The sequence below is a fragment of the Eretmochelys imbricata genome, chromosome 15 (genome assembly GCF_965152235.1).
Source record: "Eretmochelys imbricata isolate rEreImb1 chromosome 15, rEreImb1.hap1, whole genome shotgun sequence".
Taxonomy (NCBI): Eukaryota; Metazoa; Chordata; order Testudines; family Cheloniidae; genus Eretmochelys; species Eretmochelys imbricata.
The window spans coordinates 23422411-23444060 of NC_135586.1; positions in this window are offsets into that span (position 1 = coordinate 23422411).

A 21650-nucleotide genomic window follows, 5' to 3' on the forward strand; every position below is an offset into this window, starting at 1 on the left:
GGGAAATTCCTTCCCAACCCCAGATATGGTGATCAGTTAGACCCTGAGGATGTGGGCAAGATCCACAAACCAGGCACCCGGGAAAGAATTCTCTGTAGTAACTCAGAGCTCCCCTCATCTACTGTTCCATCTTCAGCAGCTGAAGACATTTGCTAACAGCCATCATGGTTGGGCCATATGCTACTGTAGGCAATCTCATCATATCATATCAACTTATCAAGCTCAGTCTTAAAACAAGTTATGTTTTTTGCCCCCGCTACTCCCCTTGGAAGACTGGTCCAGAACTTCACTCTTCTAATTTCAAGCCTTGACTTATTGATGGCCAGTTCATCTCCATTTGTTCTTGTGCCAGTTTTAGCCCTTAAGTTGTGTCCACACAAGCGGTTGCAGTGGTTTAAAACCCTTTTTAGGCTGTACCTACACTAGAAGCTAGCGGTGGGATTCCCCTCGTGAGCATAAATAACAGTGTAGCTGTGGTAGCAGCAGGGAGACACCGCTTAGTTGTATGCGTACGTACCCTGTGTACCCACTGGTTTCAGGCGGCTGTGAACTCGTTAGCAGTGCTGCCATAGCTACACTGCTATTTCTTCTCTCCTTAGCTCGATGAGAGCAAAATGGTAGCTCATAGCATAGACATAGCCTTAGGGTTGTCTACTTGAGAAAGTTGCACTAGTGTACCTAAGTATTAGGGTATGTCTACGCTTAAAAAACACATAACCCTGTGGCCTGAGCCTGGGCCAACTGCCTTGACTCATGGGGCTTGCACTGTGGGGTTAAGTAGCAATGTAGATACTTCTACTTGGGCTGGAGCTTGGGTTCTGAGACCCAGAGTGCGGGGAGGGTCTCAGAACCCAGACTCCAGCCCAAATGGGAATATCTATACTGCTATTTTTAGCCCGCTACTGCGAGCCTGAGTCGGTTGATCCAGGCTCCAAGACGCCACTGCCAAGGGATTTTTGTTGTTTGCAGTGTAGGTGTACCATTAGATATAGAGGGGCTGGGCAGCAACTTTATCTCACTGATATTCACTGCTCTTTGGATAGCCATCAGTGTATCTTCTGGGCACAGACAAGGCCTGCTACTGATGAAGCTATGGCTAGTTGCATCACAGTTTCAGTCTATTATAACCATCCTGGTAATATTTGCTAAATCAGGTTTTGATTGCCCTGTTGTACTAATAAAATATTGGTTTCCCCTCCACTCTTCTCCCTCTTGATCAGTGATAGCAAACAGCTTCCATGACTAATAATATGAAGTACTATCCATCTTCAGTGCTGTACAGACCCTAACTAAACTAATCATGGGAGCTCGCTTTCGTGTGGGCATAGCAATAAAGTAAAAAAGTGACTGCAGTGTGAGTGGGACTGAAGAAAGAGGGTCATGTTTCAATAGGGACCTAACTGGGTATACCACCTAGATTTCAGGAATGCAACTGGTGGCCAGGCTTACAGTGGCAAACACTGGCCTCCGTGCCTGATCAGTAAAGGCCTTTCCTACAACTCTGCATGTCTCATCATTTTATTACTAATAAAACAGTGACCAGTAGGCAATCATCATGCCTCTTAATGGCAGAGGCCAAAGACTGAATGGGCCACAGAGACATCCTACCATCTCTCGTTTAAAATTTTTCCTGCAAGTTAGGGGTCAAACACATTGGTAGAGCCATGGGTGGCAGGTATCATAGGCTGGGGAAGGCTGTGCCTTCCCAAACAGCCAGGTGTGGCTCCACCCATGCTCCGCCCCCTGGCACCCTCCTGGTTCCTGCTCTGGCTCTTCCCGGTTCCCCTGTGACATGGCTCCCTCTTGCGCGCCCCCAGTGCCAGCCCCAGCCCGCACCGACCGCCCTCCCTCCCGGTGCTGGGGAGGATGGGACCGCACCTCCCAGCGCTGGGGGCGCTAGCCTGGGGTGGGGGCAAGTGGCTGCCTTGAGGGGGTTCTGGGGTCTGGCGGGGCCTTGGTTGAAGGGGCAAGGCTTCAGGCAGAAGGGGCTAGCCTCCCTGAGCCAGCCGTCCACATGCCGCCCATGGGTAGAGCAATGTAGGGAACATTGCAATGCTACTGCCAAGCCTGTTCTGTGGATAAGTGAAGGATCTCTGCTTCCAAGGCTATCAGAGGACACTTTCTACCAGCCCTGTGCTTCACTCCAATTTCTTAAAGAATAAGATTTGGTCTGATTCAGAGGAATCTACAGTACCTGACGCTTACTGACTCGTCTTTGGTCTAGAAACAGAAGTGAAAATTCCACAGGAGCCAGCATTATCTGTGATATCACCAGGTCTTCCTGGTCTCTGAGTAGACTGGCCTAAAGCCAAAGCTGCAGAAGACAGTATAAATAATTGCTTTTGGGACCACTGGGGAGTGTTCAGCAGCAGGCCCCATTAAACTTTTAATAGGGTGCAGTGTGCCCATTGGCTGTATGGAAGGACCTCCCCAGTCATATCACTCTTCTGCTGCTAGCTCAAGAGTCCCCTATTTCCTCACATGTCACTGGTATACAATTGGCCAAGATTAAGACTGCACTCCTACAGTGGAGCAAATCACAAGGGAGGAGGAAGACTCCTTGTGCCCTCTCCCGTCTCTTGCATGCTTATGCAGGACAAGGCACAATATTGTCCATTAATATTTTGTGGTTTTGGGTTTTTTTTTTTTTTCCAAAGCCTAGGGGATTTTGGATGCCTAACTCTAGCTCCAATTAAATGAGTAATTAGGCATCAATTGTTTGAGCAACTTTGAAAATCCCAGTCATCATTCTCCGTACAGATGGGCCTGGGCTGCCAAGTTCAGCTCCAGATCTGAACTTCTCTAGAGTTCAGTTGGGCTCCTGGGCTATATAAGTTTTGAGATGTTGTTCTTCATTGCTGTCATTAGACTCCTATCTTTGCCTGTTGAATAGGCTCTTAAGTTTCCCCCATATAGTATGGTAATTATCCTCATCATATTAAAGTGCAGAAGAAACTTCAGTGAGGAAAATAAAAACAGACTGTACTCATGGTGGCAAACTTTTTATTTCCTTTAATGTTCTGTTTTTATGTCTTACTGCCTGGACCTATCCCACTAATAAGCTTTTAATGACTGTTCCCACTGATATCATAGTACTTCATTCTTTGCATGCCGCCTTTATTTTCTACAAGAAAAATCAATTAAGCACCATGCCTCCCTGACCCCTTCTTGTATTAAGGCTTATCCCAACAATTAGGATTGCATTATAGCATTCCATCTTTTTTAATTTTTGTTCTACAGACATTCCAGCAAGTCAGGTGTCAGTGCAAAGATTAACTTTATTGCAGCACAGCACGTAGTTTAGCTCACGTTGGTATGAAACCACTTCAGTGGCCTAATTACAATGCCTACATAATTCTTTTTTTTTTTTTAACAAGACTGACTTACTTTTGGGCCAGAGTTACTTTTGCAGTGGTTTCCTTGATAATGGGATACAGCATGGCCAGAGGGCAGCAGGAGAGTGATAGAGGGGAGATATGTAAGCCCCAGGATGATGAGAGCCTTATTTCCTGTAGAGGGAAGAGAGGTTGCTATAGATAGAGCACCCGAAGCCAGTCACCTGATCAAAAAAAAAAACCCTGCTTCAATCAGACAAGGGGAAGGAGTTGAAGCAGAGTGGTTTGGTGTTGAAGCAGAGAGTAGTTTGGAGGGAAGCAGAGGAGAGTTTGGAGAAGTGCTGTGGCAGGCTAGAAGACCAAGACCCTAGGTAAAGGGAAACTTGGCTTGTGCAGAGAGAGGGCAGGAAGCCCCACAAGCTGAAGGGCCAGAGAGGGAAGTAGCTCAGGGGAAGGAATCGCTAGTTCAAATGGTTTGCTGCTATCCCTAGGGCCCCTGGGCTGGGACCCGGAGTAGAGGGTGGGCCTGGGTCCCTCGCTGTCCTCTCCCCTTCTCTGGGATACTAGTGGGACAGGGGATACCCCAGATCAGGGGCAAGAAACGGTGCCCTGAAACCCCCCCCCAAGAAGAGAAAGTGTGGGACCCATCATAGTAGTGCCAACAGTTTGCCACAATAACTTATTTCTATGTGAATATGGTAGGTTTCAGGTGCGGGAGGGGGAAGAAGACTGCAAAATGCATTTTTCTACAATCCAGAGCATTGAAGGATTTCATAGATTTGCCCAGAAGAGGCAGTTCTTATCACCTGTGTTACACAGGCCTTAGAACTCAGCCAGTGATTCCTGCATCTAGCCCAGCTATTGGTGGTTGAATCAGAGCATGTCTTTTAGAAAGGCACTTGGTCTTGATTTTAAATACTCCAAGTGATATTTTACCTCATCCCTTGGTAATCTATTCCAATGGCTAGTTACTGGTAGAAATTTGCATCTTATTTCTATTTTGAACTCTGCCAACTTTCACGGGTAAGCAAAGTTGCTGCACTTCAGAAAATAGCCCCAATTGCAACAATTACCCTTAATTTAATCATTTAAATGGAAAGGTACAACTTATAACTGCGGTTTCAGCACCAGGTATCACTCTGTCCTATCTGTCACTTGGCCCTGTAGCTCATAGTTTGGTTAATTTGACCCTCCCTACCTCCTTCCACAAAGTCTGTGTAAAGCAAACCAAAACCTCCTGATTATTTCTCCTGGGCTGGATTTCCCAGCACAAAGTAAGCACACTTCGTGTTTGCTGTAACACGTCTCACGAATGCAGCTCTAAATGAACATGATGCTATGGCATCAGAAGAGACTTTCCTTGCAAATAGCATTACCAATCACTGCCCTATCTGCACCACTGCTCTACAGCGTTATCCCTATTGGTTCTTCCTGCCTCCTCCATCCCCGTATGCCATGCAATTGCAGGAAATTCTCTGCTCCTTTTATATCCACAAGGCACGGACAACTTAATTTCTTTATTTATATAGGGGTGTCATGTAACTGTTCAGAGCACTCTGAACAAACAGAGCCCTGGTCAGATTATATCGCCCATGGACATCAGGGTCTTCCCTTTTACTCTCCCACTGTGATGTGAGAAGAACCCCATCAAAAAGAATGGGGGCCCAAGGCAGCGCAGTGGATCTGAAGTTAATGTTGAGCCAAGCCAAAACAAAATACTTTGATTAGGAAACATCAAAACATTTAGCTTTGGTCAAAACAGAATGTTTCGAGATTTCTGTAATTGAAGCTTTCCATTTTTTATTTGTTTCAGCGACGCATCAGTTTTCTATCAAAACAACTTCAGCAGAATTTTCAACCAGCTCTAGAGAAAACACTTTAGTTGTTATAGTATACAGACAAAATCAGCACTCCGGCTTGCATTCTTTTTATTCCTTTTTAATTTTAAGCAGGTCATGGGACCTAACTTATCAACCGTGGCAAACTTTTTGCTGCTAATTGGTAAGATGTCAGATGATAAAAGGGAATAATTTCAGTTGTATTCATTTCACAAGAGATTTATTTTTGTTTTAGTAGATATTTGCTGTTATCAAATCTACTGTAATAAGTCGCTGACATGAGAAGCTGTTACTGCCTTTGGATTGTTTTTGTAGGACTGCTTTTCCTTTACTCATACAGTGCATGCAGTCTGAAGAGAATTTCCTTTGCCTTATTTTGAACCCACTCAAACCCTGTGGGTTAAATTACATTACTGCGGTTGCTGTCTGCAAAAGACTGTTATAAAAGGGATCAGCGCTCCATGGAAAAGATCTAGTGAAAAACAGGACAGAGGGGTCTTGACTATGGAAAAGGGAGTGGGGACAGGGAAGTATCTCTAACAAATATATATATGGTGTATTAGATTCTCACGTGGCATAAACTGTAGCTCCAGTGAATTCAATGTTGCTATGCTGATTTACACCAGCTGAGGATCTGGCCCATTATATCCTATGTACTATCATTTGTTTCTTCCAGCATAGCTTTTTTGGGGGTACTTATATCCCTCATGTCTAGCACAGACTTCCTTGCAGCTAAGAAATCTCTTATTTTAAAATGAAATCTTCCTCTAGAGATGCATGGGGCAGGGTTTAAATGACAGGCATCAAGGTTGCAACTACTTTAAGTACAAAAAAGTCTAAAACAGTATAGGAGGGTTGCAAACATGAAACTCCTGAGGTTCTTCCATCCCCAGAACATTGGCTGTCTGTGCCTACTTAGCACTGAACAATGCAGGAGGCCGCAGGCTTGCACCACAGGGTTGATAACTTGATAGTACAAAGTACTAAACAGGATATGAAGTTTCCTTATCGGGATTGCATTAAACAGCAATATACCATTTGCGTGAAACAAATTAGTACAGCTAGACAGTGCCAAACCATGTACTTCACAGGCAAGGATAACTGATCAGAACCCATATTCTCATGATCCTTAAAGAAAAGGAATTCAAGTTGCACTGATAACTAGGACTGTCCATGATTTTGTGTGTGTGTGTGTAATGTCTTTTATTGGGAAATGTCAGTCTGTTCAAACCAAAACTGTACCCAGGAAAGGGTTGTTTGTGGTGAATCTCCTGTCTTTAAATACCTTGCAATTGTTAAAACAGGATGTTTTGGCATTTTTGAAATGAAAAAGTTCTGCTTCTTGGTTTTGAAATGCTGCATTTTGAAAGGTAAAAGGTCAAAACTGAAATGTGTTAACATCCACAAAACATTTAGATTGGGTGTGACATTACCCAGCATACAGTCTGGACTGATGAAGAGCTGTGTTTCCTCATTTGTCCAAACTGGAATGCCTTTTACACTGGGTAACTGGTGAACAGCCACTCCTGGCCAGTTAAAACACAGCCTCCAGCATGTAAGTTACTCAATACTGTATAGCTGGGGGTGCTACTAGCTAGTCGCTCATGAATTATACTGCAGACGAACCCCAGCAGACTCTTTTAGGCCCAGCCACATCCCCCAGAAATGTACATCCTGTACTGCCCAGCACTCTACTGGACAATGCAAGCTCATAGAAAGTCTATCATTTCATCAAATGAAAATGATATGCACAGACCCTGTTATCTTAAGTGGAGGTTCCCAAACATTTCAGTCAAAACACACTGGTTTAGAAAAAACAATAAGAGGTTTATTAACGACAGAAAGAAAAGAGAGCTTTTAAGTGACTACAAGTAATGAGGCATAAAAGTCAGGATTGGTTAAAGAATAGCTTGCATTTTATCTTTTTAAGTGCCTAATTTAACAGACTGAGTGAACTTAAAAGCAAAAAGGTTTCTCTCACAATAAGCTACAGCAGTCTGTACTGTCTGAAAAGCCTCTCAGCCAAGACCCCCTGCCCACCCCTCTCCTTCGGTTCTTTAGGAGTTGTTGATGTCCGGAGCAGAGATGAAGGCAACCTTGCTAAGTCATGGTGACAAACAGCCTCTTGTGGCCATAAGATTGCCAGGCATCCGGTTTTCGACCAGAATGCTCAGTCTAAAAGGGACCCTGGTAACTCCGGTCAGCGCTGCTGACCGGGTCACTAAAAGTCTAGTCAGCAGCACAGCGGTGGTAAGGCAGGCTCCTTGCCTGTCCTGGCTCTGTGTGGCTTCCAGAAATGGCCAGCATGTCCGGCTCCTAGGCACAGGGGTGGCCAGGGGGACTCCGCGTGCTGCCGCTGTCCAGAACGCTGGCCAATGGGAGTTGCGCGAGCGGTATCTGTGGGCAGCACACAGAGCCCCCTGACCTCTCTCTCTATGAGCCAGACATGCCAGCTGCTTTAAGGAGCTACGTGGAGCCAGGGCAGGGAGGGAGCCTGCCTTAGCCCAGCTGTGCTGCCGACTGGGAGCTGCCTGAGGTAAGCCCACACTCTGAACCCCCGCCCACACTCTGAACCCCCTGCCCCAGCCCTGAGCTCCTCCCACACACTGAACCCCTCATTTCTGGCCCCACCCCAGAGCCTGCACTACCAGCCAGGCCCTCACCCTCTCCTGCACCCCAGTCCCCTACCCCAGCCCGGTGAAAATGAGTGAGGGGGGAGGAGAGTGAGCAACGGAGGGAGGGGGGGATGGAGTGAGTGCATGGGGCCTCAGAGAAGGGGAAGGGGCGGGGCAAGGGTGTTTGGTTTTGAGTGATTAGAAAGTTGGCAACCCTACGTGGATGTGAAGTTCGAACTGTTTGTGGTAAGAAGAGGGCCTGAAACATAAGGCCTTGTATTAGAGGCCTGGTATGAAGCCTGAGGCCTGGGCTAAAGTAGTTAAAACTTTGCTTTATATCAGCAAAGTTTTAAGTTGTGAGCAAGAGGCAGGCCTTGCTCAGAGTCTGGCAAGAACAGGGCTGATGTTGCAGAAACACATATTCCTAAGTAGTGCTAGGCACAAGAATATATATGCAAACACATTCCAGAAAGCTGGTACCAGAACACCTCAATACCAAAACATCCCCCAAAGATAACAGGAACACACTGACACAGCCTAAAGATAAGGTCAGGATGACCGCATGATGGATAGAGATGTTTTGATCAATCCAACATGTAGAAGGCAATGAGGTGGCACCCAAATACATCATTTATTTGTATTGGTGTATAAAGATGTATCTCAGACGGAGTGTCTTTGGCCAGCCTTGGGAGCAGTGGAAAGTCCCGCCACTGACTTCGCTGCGTCCATTGTCTTGAGCATACATGTCTTAGTATCCTCGTAGAGTCTGCCAGGTGCTATTACCGTGCTTCGTCAACAATAAACCTGGTCGGGCACCTTCGCTACTAAACCAAGTCTTGTGGTCTTATTGGGCAGTTCGATCGGCGCCAAAAGAAACCTCATCAGCTTTCTTTTGGCCCAATCCTCTAATTTGTCTAGGTCCCTCTGTATCCTATCCCTACCCTCCAGTGTATCTATCACTCCTCCCGGTGTATTGTTATCTGTTAACTTGCTGAGGGTGCAGTCCACGCCATCCTCCAGATCATTCATGAAGATATTGAACAAAACCGGCCTCAGGACTGACCCTTGGGGCACTCCGCTTGATACCGGCTGCTAGCTAGACATGGAACTATTGATCACTACCCGTTGAGCCTGACGATCTAGCCAGCTTTCTATCCACCTTATAGTCCTAAATGTCTTGTCCACTCCTCCCCCCTGCCAGAGAATGGTCGCTTAACTAAGTGATAGCCCACTTGACTTTGTTGATACCTGTCTGGGGATGCCAGTCTGTCTTTGTTGCTGAAGAACTAGTTTGGGCCCATCTTTCTATCTCTAGAACATGTTACAGCAGGAGTCGACAACCTTCAGCACACAGCCCATCAGGGTAATCTGCTGGCGGGCCACGAAACATTTTGTTTACGTTGAGTGTCTGCAGGCACGCCTCTTCCCCACCACCCCCCCACCCCGAGCTTCCAGTGACTGCAGTTCACCATTCCCAGCCAATGAGAGCTGCAGGAAATGGCAGCCAGCACTTAAACAATTAGAAGGAGGGAAGGAAAAAAAGAGAAATGTGGCTTGAAAGAGAACATCTTGAAACCCTAAAAAACCCCCACTTGTTTAGACCCCAAGGCTGCCAGTGTATACTTTGAGAAGCTTAACTTTTTTCACTCTCCATTAACTTAATCATTCATGATTAACTTCTGCAAACCGAAGTTTCAAAATGAAGGCCCCCATGCTGGGACCGTTCACATGGCTATAGCTAACCATGTGCATAAGCTTTTGCAGAGTTGCAGCATTTAGAGCACTTTGCAGTGATAGTAGCCAGAGACTGAATTCCAGGGACCAGATCCTCAGCTGGTATAAACTCTGAGAATCTGTCTCCTCGTTTTTATTCCTGTCTCTAACACTGAGTCATTTAGTGACACGGGGAAAGTCAATTCTCTGTGCTTCAGTTTATGCTTCACCCTTCGTGGGATATTTACCTGTATTTACCCAGAGGTGTTGAGATGCTTATGTTGGGATCCTTTAATGAAAGGTGGCAGTGCTGTAAATGGACAAGTTACATTTTGTTTGATACGTCGTACGCTATCCTTCATGTTCATCAGCAGTTGTCATCCCTGGCAGTGTTTCTGTACATGTGTGCTTGGTGCTGATATGTCATCAAAAAAGTTCCAATGTATTTTGAAGACTGTCACTTTCTCAGACGCTGCAGAGCTAGACAAAGCTACAGGCCCTGGGAAGAATGGCAGAGCTGCAGTGAGCTTCCTGTTAACTACATTCTCATGCCTCTAGTGGAGCAGTGCAGAGGAGAATCTTCTTCCTTTTCAACCAACCGAGAGGAGGCAAAAGGGGCATCTAAAGTGATCTGTCTGCACATTTGTGATAGGAAAAAAATAGTGCTCTTCTGCAATTATCAAGATTTAATTAAAAATTAAAATGAATGGATAAAATGGAACTCCAAACTTGCTTATATTCTCCGTGATTCTGCCTCGGTCATTTTTGGAATATTGAATAATATACTGTACTTGCTGTGTTAGCCTCTGTGGCAAACTGATGTTCTGCTTTGAAAAAGTTGTTCATTGTTCCCCTGAAATGGGTGTTTCTGAAAGCCAAATTTCCCTTTCATTCTGTAAGCAAAACTTTCAAGGACTATCTCTCTTTAAATAATTGGACAGTTATATGCAGGGCTTCATTTTATGAAGACATGTCTGGCTTTGTGTATGTGACTGTAGATTATTTTTGGAAAAACAAACAACAAATATGTTACAATTACAGGTGTGGCTTGCTTGATTTAGGGTTAGATTTTTAACCTTACAGTCTGGCCTGGTTAATCGGTAAGGTAGCACTTATCTGAAGTGCTTACCTTTGGCTGCAGAACATAAGAACGGACATGCTGGGTCAGACCAAGGTCCATCTAGCCCAGTATCCCGTCTTCCGACAGTGGCCAATGCCAGGTGTCCCAGAGGGAATGGACAGAACAGGTAATCTTCAAGTGATCCATCTCCTGTCATCCATTCCCAGCTTCTGAGGCTAGGGACACCATCCCTGCCCATCCTGGCTAATAGCCATTGATGGACTTATCCTCCATGAACTTATCTAGTTCTTTTCTGAACCCTGTTATAGTCTTGGCCTTCACCACATCCTCTGGCAAGGAGTTCCACAGGCTGACTGTGCATTGTGGAAAAAATACTTCCTTTTGTTTGTTTTAAACCTGCTGCCTGTTAATTTCATTTGGTGACCCCTAGTTCTTATGTTATGAGAAGGAGTAAATAACACTTCCTAATTTACTTTCTCCAGGAGGAAGTTATCTGCACCAGCCCTTTACCTGACATAGCTTATTTTCCCCCCGTATGTTGGCCTGACCTTAAAAACCTCAAAGGAAGAAGGTTCCGCCACCTACCTAGGTAACGCATTCCAGTGCTTCACCACCCTCCTAGTGGAAAAAGTTTTTCCTAATATCCAACCTAAACCTCCCCCACTGCAACTTGAGACCATTACTCCTTGTTCTGTCATCTGTTACCACTGAGAAGAGTCTAGATCCATCCTCTTTGGAACCCCCTTTCAGGTAGTTTGAAAGCAAGCTATCAAATCCCCCCTCGTTCTTCTTTTCTGCAGACTAAACAATCCCAGTTCCCTCAGCCTCTCCTCATAAGTCATGACACATCTATGGTGTCGGATTCACACATGTTCTGCCAGGCAAAGCGGTGTCTCTCTCATATATTGTAAGCTCACCACTTTCACTTGAAGCAGAAATTGAGATGGATTGGAGCAGAATCATATTGCCCAAAAGAAAGAGGGTGATAATATAATACAGATTATTTTTAAAATCAAACTGGTTGAAGATCTGTAATCTGCCAGGCATTTTGCCATACTCCCTTTTTCCCCCTCAGAACTGAGCAGGATGGAGGAGTGGGAAATGCAGGAACCAAAGAGCAAACTCTCTAAAAAGCATGGTAATGGCAAGACCTGCTCTTCATAAACTAGTTACATATCAGAAACAAGGAACTAAAAATATTAAAATACTGCAGGTAGCCAAAGAAACTGCTGAAATAACAATTTAAGGGTAGTTGAAATTCATGGCCTGACGTCCAGCGATGTTGAGTGCTTACAGCCCCAAATGAAAGCAGCAAAATTGGGGTGCTTATCATTTCTCGTGGCCTAATTTCTCAGTATTGCTAAGTATTAAGTGAGCTTGAAGGCTGTTGTGACTTCCTTGCAAGAAATCGAGAGCATAGGCTGGCCACAAAACCCAGGTATGTCTACGTCCCCTTTATTATTATTGTTGTTGTTATTATTATTGGTGATGTCCTTTATTATAGCAGAGTCCAGGCATGGAGAGAGACGAAGGCTTTTATTCCAAGCACTGAATGGATCTCGGGATGTGGCAAATATGATGATGGGATGATTCTGATTGTCACTTGCTCAAATGGTTCTTAAAGCAGTATTATGCACCTAGATTCTGACAGTCAGTAGTTCCTTCTGCACAGGTCTGAGTGCAGATTATCGCTGTCACTAGGGTTCACAGATTGTCTCTCGGCCAGATCTTGAAATCTTAGCCAAAGACTTCATCAATGTCAAATTCTTGTTCCGCCCTAGTCAGGAAGTGGTATGCCATGTAATCCTCACCATACATGGTGGCTGTCAGGTGTCCTTTCATGTGGTGGCTGCCTCTGTTAGCATAGCCAGAATCTGAGGAGAAAACTTCTGCCGGAGACTCCATCTGCTTTCTTGTTTTCTGGTGTGTGCTTCTAGGCCTGACCAAAATACCAGTGAAGGCAGTTATGTCCCCGATTTTAGCAAGCATATGACTAAGCCTAAACACAAACAAAGTCCAACGGAACCACTCACTAGAGTTGGCTGGGAAAACTTCAAATTTTCAGTGAAATCAAACTCTCTCTGCTAAGTGATTAAAAACTTGGTTTGGAAATCCTGCCATGGTGCCTCATGGGAGTTGTAGTTCAAGCATCTTATGTCCCCTTCTCTCTGGGCTGAGTTCCATGATGCACTGTAGTCTTCCCCTCTTGTTGAGCCACTGAGGTACATCATGGAGTGTCTGGCTCTGGTGCATCATGGGAGATGTGGTCCACAGAAGAAAATACAGGCATGAGGCATTTGTGATGGTATTTCCAGAACAGATGCTCAGGGTGTGTGTGGGGGGGGAGGGGGGAGTGTTTTTACAAAGCTTAAACTTTTTTTCATTTTGTTTAAAATCCATTTTCTATCAAATGATTTTGATGGGAATTTTTTTGACCAGCTCTATACTCCCCTGCCTACATACCTTGCTGAATTGGGGCAGCCAGAACTTGATCCCCAGTTTTCTACTTAAGCAGACTGCTGTCTGAGTCCACAAACAGCTTTCACTGAGTTACCATCTCCTCTCCAGACAGGTATTTGAGGAGCTTGCTGGCTCAGGCTTTGACACACTTTTGAGGGCAGTCTGAAGAAATCAAGGCCCAGATAAGTATTTGCAATGGATGGACCTGTTCCTAAATTCTTGGACTTAATGAATCTTTAGACTGATTGGGCTGTAAGGGAGCTACTGTGATGGCCGGATAAGAATTAACCGTGGAAAAATAGGTCAAGTTGTTTTCAGTAAATGAATATTATGAATCGGTGCAAGAAACCCAGAAGAAAAGCTGAATTAGTCCAAACAAAAGTCTACTGATAAACTGAAGGAGTGTGAGATCCTGCTTGGTAAGTAGGAAAATATGGGTCTAGAAATTAAGGAACCAAAATTAGTGTGTCTGATATTAGGCCTAATTCATGGACTAAATTATGATGGGCTATTCCACCCATCACTCTTTTTTGGGTCCTTAACGAAAGTGTGAGTGTGAGAATAAGACTAGAGAGAGGCTACTGAACCAAGCTTCACCATGATGGGGGGCCTCCTCCCCCACCATCTCCTGGGACACGGGGGCCTTCATCATCCTAATCCTGCTAGATGTCCTGACCAGAATGGGCCAAGAGAGGGACCCAGTTGGCATTGGGACTCCTCCGGAGCCAGTAGAGGCGGTGACCTGGGATGAAATGGGATTGATTGGAATAGTTACAGCCCATCTCAGTTATTTTCTTTTTTTATCCAAAAGGACAGTTATTACCATCTAAGACTATCAGACAAGTGGGTTTTCTTTCTAAAAGCTCTTTCCAGCTAAAGGGAGAGGAGCAAGGGGTGTTGTTAAAGTGAGATTCTTACTTAATACCTTACATTTCAAATGTTTTGTTTTTTTTCTCTCCTTTATCCTTCATAGATGTTTAAAAGTATGTTTAACAATGTTTGCCATGGTACTAAGCAGGCTGAGGTCTCTGTGTACCAAACACCAGACCTTGTTTCCAACTGGTTAATGTTGGACAGTGATTAGGTTATGTTAGCACCTTTAACTCCTATATTCCATTCAAAAATGTGGGATTCCTCTCCAGTGGTGGACAAGGGCCCCATTTCAGCAAGTAACTCAAAGAGAGATTTCAGCATGGTGGGATGAGGTCTGCTTCCTGCCCAGGGAGAAAGCAAGTCTGTTTTGTACAGACACCTGCAGCGGTAGCTGGGCTGCGTCTGTACCCTCTGCTAGGGGTAGATGTAGGTCTGTTGCCTACTGTGCTCTCACCTGCATCTCTATTCTGGGCATTCAGTCGAGCTATGCTAACCCACCAGGAAACAAACTGCAAGGTCATGTCAAGAGTGGACTTTATCAGTTTCTTTGCTTGGGCCCAGGGTTTCCAACACTTGCAATTTTATGCTGCGAGTCTAGTTACGTTAGGACTGTCTTTTTTTTTTTTTTTTCCCCCAACCATTTCATGAAAACACAAGAGCCTGCCCACTCTCACACTCTTGCTTCTTCAAAATGATTTTTATCTCCACTTACTGTCAGTGGGGCTAAAGCCAGCAAGATGGCTGCCATTTCCCTTAAGTTTAACTGCATGTGGAAGTGAGGCTTCCCCTAGGAAAGATGTCTGTCATCTCTATTGTTTGCAGTGAGACTGAAGCCTTGCCATAGGTAAAATGGCTGCCCCTGTCATTTGGGAAGGCCAGACAGGACACTACTAGGACACAGACTGAGAGGAGCAGCAGAGACACTGCAAGAGATGCATCAGGTGGCTGAGCAGGAGGTAAATTTAGTAGTTACAAAGAGAGAGGGGTGGCTGTGCACTGCCCTGTGCTGAGGGCTTGTGGCGAACCCAGAACGGAGTGCTGTCTAATTATGGTTCTGATCCTGCTCACTTGGAAGGTCATGAGTCTTCCAATTGACTTCAACTGCAGCAGGATTGAACCCTTAATCTGCATTTGCCACTAGTATTACAGCGGTGCCAGTGGATGGCGTGTATTGACACCTCTCATCTCTTTACTTCAGTGTAAATCCAGAATACTATTGAAAGTACACCTATATTTGAGCGGGGGGGAGGGTGTGTTTGTGATTCCCGGGGTGCAAAGAGGTACCCACGCTAGCTCTGCTCGAGCTATCCTGCTTAAATAGCAGTGTTGCTGGGGTAACACAGGTGGTGGCTTGGGCTAGCCACCCAAGTATGTAACAACAGGGTCCATATGGGTACGTATTTGCACAGCTAGCCTGAGCCACTGCCCAGACTATATTGGTCGAGCTAACACAGGTACATCTAGGCAAGCTGGGAATCACACCTCCCAGCTTAATGTAGATTCACCCTGAATTTCAAGAGGTCTGAGTTGGACCCATAATTCTTGCATAACTAAAGCAACTTTATTAAAATAAAAAGAATAATCTGACTTGATTGCAGGCAAGTAAATTCAGGATTAAATCTTCAATACACAATAGCAAGCACCAAACTAAAAGCTAACGTGATCTCCAATCGTGTTTTGTTATTGGCTTAATCCTTAACTGAATTTTTTGCTGTTGTGTGCCTTTCAGACTACTAATGCTGTTTTAATGGAGTCCTTGCTGCAGGAAATTTTTTTTTAATTGAATTTGTTCTAGATTTTTACAGTTTGATGTATTTACTTTAATTACCAGAGAGCTGTCATTGGTGGGTTTTTAGTAGGAAAAGATGCTCAGGGTTACCTATGACAATAGTAGGACAAACTCTGAAAGCTCTTGAGTACCCTCTTTACTCTATTGACCCCAGTGGGATTTTGGGTACTCAGCCTCTCAAGGCTTATTGTATTCTCTTCCACAATTGACCTGAAGGCAGCACTACAATAAATTTAGAAGTGTTCTGTATTTTTAATGTGCAGTTGAGAAAGACCTGGGGCCTCTTCCAAACCATAGTGAAGACCGTGGAAAAGATAACTGATGATTCGAATGGGCTTTGGCTCAAGCCCTATCAGCATGATGGGGAATGGGTGGCATCTGTCCCAGCTTGAAATTAATTCAAGTTACACATGGCCTTCATAAATTAAACACGGAGCTGGATCCTTCACATGTATGAATTGGTGTTGCTCAACTGAAGTCAATGGAGTAATGCCTGTCTACACCAGCTGAGGATCTAGCCCAGGGGTGGGCAAACTTTTTGGCCCGAGGGCCACATTGGGGTTACAAAACGGTATGGAGGGCTGGGTAGGGAAGGCTGTGCCTCCCCAAACAGCCTGGCCCCCCCCAGGACTCCCATGCCTATCCAAACCCCCTGTTCCCCATCACCTGACTGACTGCCCCTTTGGGGCCCCACCCCTATCCAACCTCCCCTGTCCCCTGACTGCCCCTAGGACCCACTGCCCCTTATCCACCCCCCCCACCCCGCTCCCTGCGCCCTTACCATGCCACTCAGAGTGGCAGGACAGGCTTATTAGAAAGCCTGGGAGGTGGGCCAGAGTGGGGAGGGGGCTGGGGTCTAGCCTCCCCAGCCGGGAGCTCAGGGGCTGGGCAGGACGGTCCCGTGGGCTGGAGTTTGTCCACCTCTGATCTAGCCCTACAGGGCAAAGATCTCTTGCTACCTCCATCAACACATACAACTCACTAGAATCAGAGTTGTAAATAGGTATCTGAGACTGTAACTTGGTCTACCATGAACAATTATATTTTCCTTGGCTCTTATTAAAGCCTTCCTTTCTAAGGTATCCAGGGGACATTCAGCAAAATGTATTAAAATACAGTTAAAACAGGAACAAATAAACTAGAAACATAATTTCATCCTATAAATGATGCTCAAGCATGCAAATGTGCCCAGATCTGAGGAGGAACTCTGTGGAGCTCAAAAGTTTGCCCCTTCCACCATCCAGAATTGGTTCAATAAAAGATATTCCCTCACCTAACAAATGAACAGTCATTTGGTAGTGTCTTGGGCCAGACTTCTACCCTCCACTGGCAATAGTGGAGTTACACCCATGAGGAATTTGTCATATGCGCTTTTTTAATGTAGTGTAATTTTAGCTGACACTAATTACTTGCTGTAATGTGTACACATTATCTTTTAGGGGCCTAATAAATTAGACAAATGGGTAAGCTTGTTCTTTGCAATAACCATTGGCTCTGAGTAATCTGCTGCCGATCGTGGGAATTCTGCTGTTGATTTCAATAGGAGCATGATCATGCCTTTGGTTTTTACCATTTTATTAGAAATAACTTTTCTTTCTACTCGCTGTTCACCTCCCCAGCTCAAATATTTATTACTTTCAGTATTGTGGTGATTTATTTCTATTTGTTTTTAATTTCCTTTTGCAGTGTTTCAAATGGTACCACAAGCTCTGAATGGCTTGGTGTTAAATTATGTAGAGGTGCCACATTGCTCTTGAATGCCTGCTTTTGATGAGGTTATTAAAACTGTGACAATACAAATCACCATAGCAACAAAAAACATAAATCCATAGCCTATTCAGACCTCTTGCGTATGAAAATATTTTAGAGTCCTCAGTTACTGAGTTACAATGAAATTCAAGAAGCACAGTATGTGAGTCTGACCTAAAATACATCAGCATTTATTGGTACTTGATCTTTGAATAGTCAAGAGCCATCAGTTTGTTTGTTCTCAGGAAGAACAGCCTTGTGGTTGAAGCAGGACTCTGAGATCTGAGTTCAGATCCCACCTGTGCGACAGACTTCCTGCGTTACCTTAGGCAAGCCACATAATTTCTCTGCACCTCAATTCCCAGTTTGTCAAATGGCCAGAATACGACATTTCCCTGTCCATTCGGATTGGAAGATCTTCAGGGAAGCAACAGTCTTAGAATGTGTGTACAGTGTGTAGTGGGATGGAGGCTAACCAATAACATGGCCCTCAGGTGATACTGTAATAATTATTTGTATTGTGGTAGTGCCTAGGATCTTCAGTCATGGGTCAGGCCATCATTGTGCTAGGTGCGGTACAAATGCAATAATCAACTGTAGAGAGGAGAGGTTTGGGGCACAGCACCGGAATCCAGGAAAATGTGTGTTCCAATCCCAGTTCTATTACTGATCCTTTCCAGTGTCTGTGCCTCCATTTTTCCCCAACATCTCTCTAATGGAGACTATGTTAACACACTTGTAGTGTGAGCTGAAGATGACCTCCCCATGCAACTTGTTTAGAAAAAACAGATTATTCACATACCTTTCCCTTGCATACTGCACAGTGTGGGGAATAAGGAGCCTCCTTCCCCCTACTCACCTGGCTTTGTCTGTGTCAACATTAGATAGAACTGTAGCCCCTGTACTGTGGCATGACAAATATTTTGAGGATAACTTGTGTGTGTTGTGTAATACAGGCTCTTTAAACTATGAAGCATGTCCTATAGAAGCCAAATCCTGCTTGCCTTACTCATGAATAGTCCTCTTGACTTTAGTGGGACTTAATGTATTTGAAGTGAATGGCACTACTTGCGTAAGTAGGGAGGACTGGATTTGTCTCAAATTGTTTAGTGACTCAGTGAAGCTGTTTGTATTTGTTTCTCACTGACTGCGATATCAACTGATTGACATTACGCGCCAAGATTTATAAAGACCTTGCTTTAGTGGACCATATGGTCTCTGGCTAGCCCTAATGTTCCTATATATCGCTTCAGCATTGAGGCTTCTCTGAGTCTAGTAAGTCTAGTTTGCCATGGTTCCCTTGTTTTCCTGTGCCATTTAATAATGCATTTTATATATTCTGTCTTGCAAAGTCTTTTAAAACATTTTGATATTGCATTATACCAATTGGGTTATTTGAATGCTGAAACATACCATTCAAATGTCCTCCTTTTTAAATGAACAGTCCGTCTCTCTACCAGACAAGGACATTAAAGCAATCAGTAGGGTAATAAGTTTTTGCCTGGAGTTTGTTGGCTGGTTAAAATGTACAACAGGAATATATTTCACAGTTTGATTTAGTGACACAATTCATTGCAGCATATTTCTGTTATGATTGTTTTAATAAAATAGCAAAGAACGCTTTATTGAAACCTCAATCTGTATTTACACCAGTATCTAACAAAAGATGTGAAAACATTTTTAAGATGGCTTCTTAAATGGAATGTTTTAAACAACTTAGTTTTCAGCAATATAGTGGAATTCGGTAAAGGGCTGCTACTAAATCTTGGAAGAAATACAATCACTAATCTGAGCAGCAAATATGGAATCTTCATGGGTTGCAGTTTTATTGCTCTCAGCTGGGCATCAAGTAAATTTGAAAAACTGATGGAAAAAAGCTCTGATGGAGAGCTGGGGAGACAAAAGATGTACAGTAGCCAGAGCTGGTCACATTGTCTACAAGTTTGAAACTGTCCATATTTTGAAATTTTCAGGTTTTTTCAATATTCTTCTTGTTTAACAGGCTATAAAGCTGGCTGAATTTTCAAATGTTTAGAATGTTCTTGAACTATGGGGGTTCTTTGTTTTGTGTTTACACTTCTCCTCCTCTCCCAAAACTTTAATTCCAGACTGAACAGGCATCAAGAGATGCTGGTGAGGCACAAATGCCTCCAGCTTCATGACGGATGATAAATTACATTCCGCCAAAATGAGTGGGTTGGTCTTCAGTGATTATATCAACTGGTAAGTTTCATAATGTGTCAGGTCTTCATCTTAAAGTTAAAAGAACAAGGAGGACTTGTGGCACCTTAGACTAACAAATTTATGAGCATAAGCTTTCATGGGATAAAACCCACTTCATCGGATGCATGCTGCAGGGCTGTTGGGAGTATGAGTCCGGCATTCAGCTGGTGAGGTCAAGGAGCTTTTTAACATCCGCAATGTTTCTGCTTCAGTGTGGCTGTCTGGATGTAAACTTCATGTTCTAATGTCACCAACCCACCATATTAAGACCTGAAATGAAAGACAAGCAATAAATAAATATCAAGTGTCTGCTCCCCACTAGGTTTATTTTTGTGCATATACAGTAGGGCTTTTGTTATTATTGAAGATGGGTTGGAATTGAATTGTTTGCTATTCCTTATATTTAAGGGGGCAGGTTGTCGGCTGGTTAAAAAAAAAAAAAATTATATATATATCAGCATAGCTCTACTGAAACAAATAGCTACATTGTCTAACACTAACTGAGGATCTGGACCAAGGTATTGTAATGTAATTACGCTTCAGTAATGGAGCAAGTGGTTGATGGAAGGTTAGAAGAATCGCTTTTGGCCTCTTTGCAGGGGATAAGACATTCTGGGAGATTCTGTTTCATAGAATAGTTTGACAGAGAATGAGCATTAAACTGAAGTTCAGATTGTCCTTAATACCTGGCCAAGAAAATGTCCACACATCAACATACCAGACACCTGTCATAAATCCCAGGGTTATGCCTATCTTTTAAAATGAGTCACTATCGGAACTATCCCTTGCTACTCAGAGGAATCTGTCAAGTATAATAGTCTCCCTGTCAATACATCAACAATACTGCTTTAAGGATATCAAGAAAACTACCCCAGTTGCCAGCCGCTTTTTGTGCTCCCAAGAAAAGAATAAATAAGGGTAGGGGGTCCTCATTTAGCTCTTGTTGAAGGAAACAGTGGTAAAGGATGGAGGAAACAAATCAATATGCATTGTTTTCCCCTAATCTCTTTGCGCTGCAATAAATGTCTAAGGAATATAGAATTCCATAAAATATGCAACACCCCAATGGCACTTTCTGGGGCACAATCTGTGATTTCAATAATAATTCTATGGCAACTGGCTGTATCATGTGGAGACTGACCAGGTGATGCTGTGGGAATGCTGTACTAATAAAGCATGGCACACATTTGAAGTATAGAAATGTTTGCATTTTACTCCCAAGAAAGTTTCAGGTCTTGAGGATGTGCAAATGCTGAAAGGTGTTAAATGGAAGGCGAGGGGAAAATGGCATCCTGGATGTAAATAAGAATCTACATTTCTGTGTAGAGAGTGACTGTCAAAGGCACAAGGAACAGTTAGGTGTCCCAGTACCCTTTCACTTTGAAAATCTCCTACTCTATTTCATTCTCTGACACTACACTAACTGGAATGTCTGGGTAACTTTGTTACTTGGGCCTTGTCTACATGGGGAAACTGACCAGCATAGCAATGCTGGTCATATTTTTAGCTTTTCTGGAATAGCTTCCCCATGTGGACACACTCTATTCTGGAATAAGCAATTTTTATTTTGGAATAATTGCACAGCTTTGTGCTATGCCACTCAATTTCTGCATGTAGACAAGGCCTAAGGAGCATGGATGAGGTGAAAAGTGAGTAATTAGGAATACATCTAAATCATGCTACAATGGGTCAATTACCTCATAGGCCCATACAAGACAACAATTTCAACTCCTATTAAAAGAGGAACATGTAACTTCCCTTGTACTAGAGCTTATTCCATTAACTCCTCAGCAGCATCTGTCGGGTTTCCCATTATAATCTATTTTCTGATCTCTAAATCTTGGCTGTAATCATGTGCTGCTTGTTGAAAGTTGGCAAGAAAGGTGTCAGCCAGGGAGCAATTAATCACAGAATGTGAGAGAAAACCATTTCCCCATTGTAAAGGCTTTGTACAAAAGGATCATGGGGGTGTTA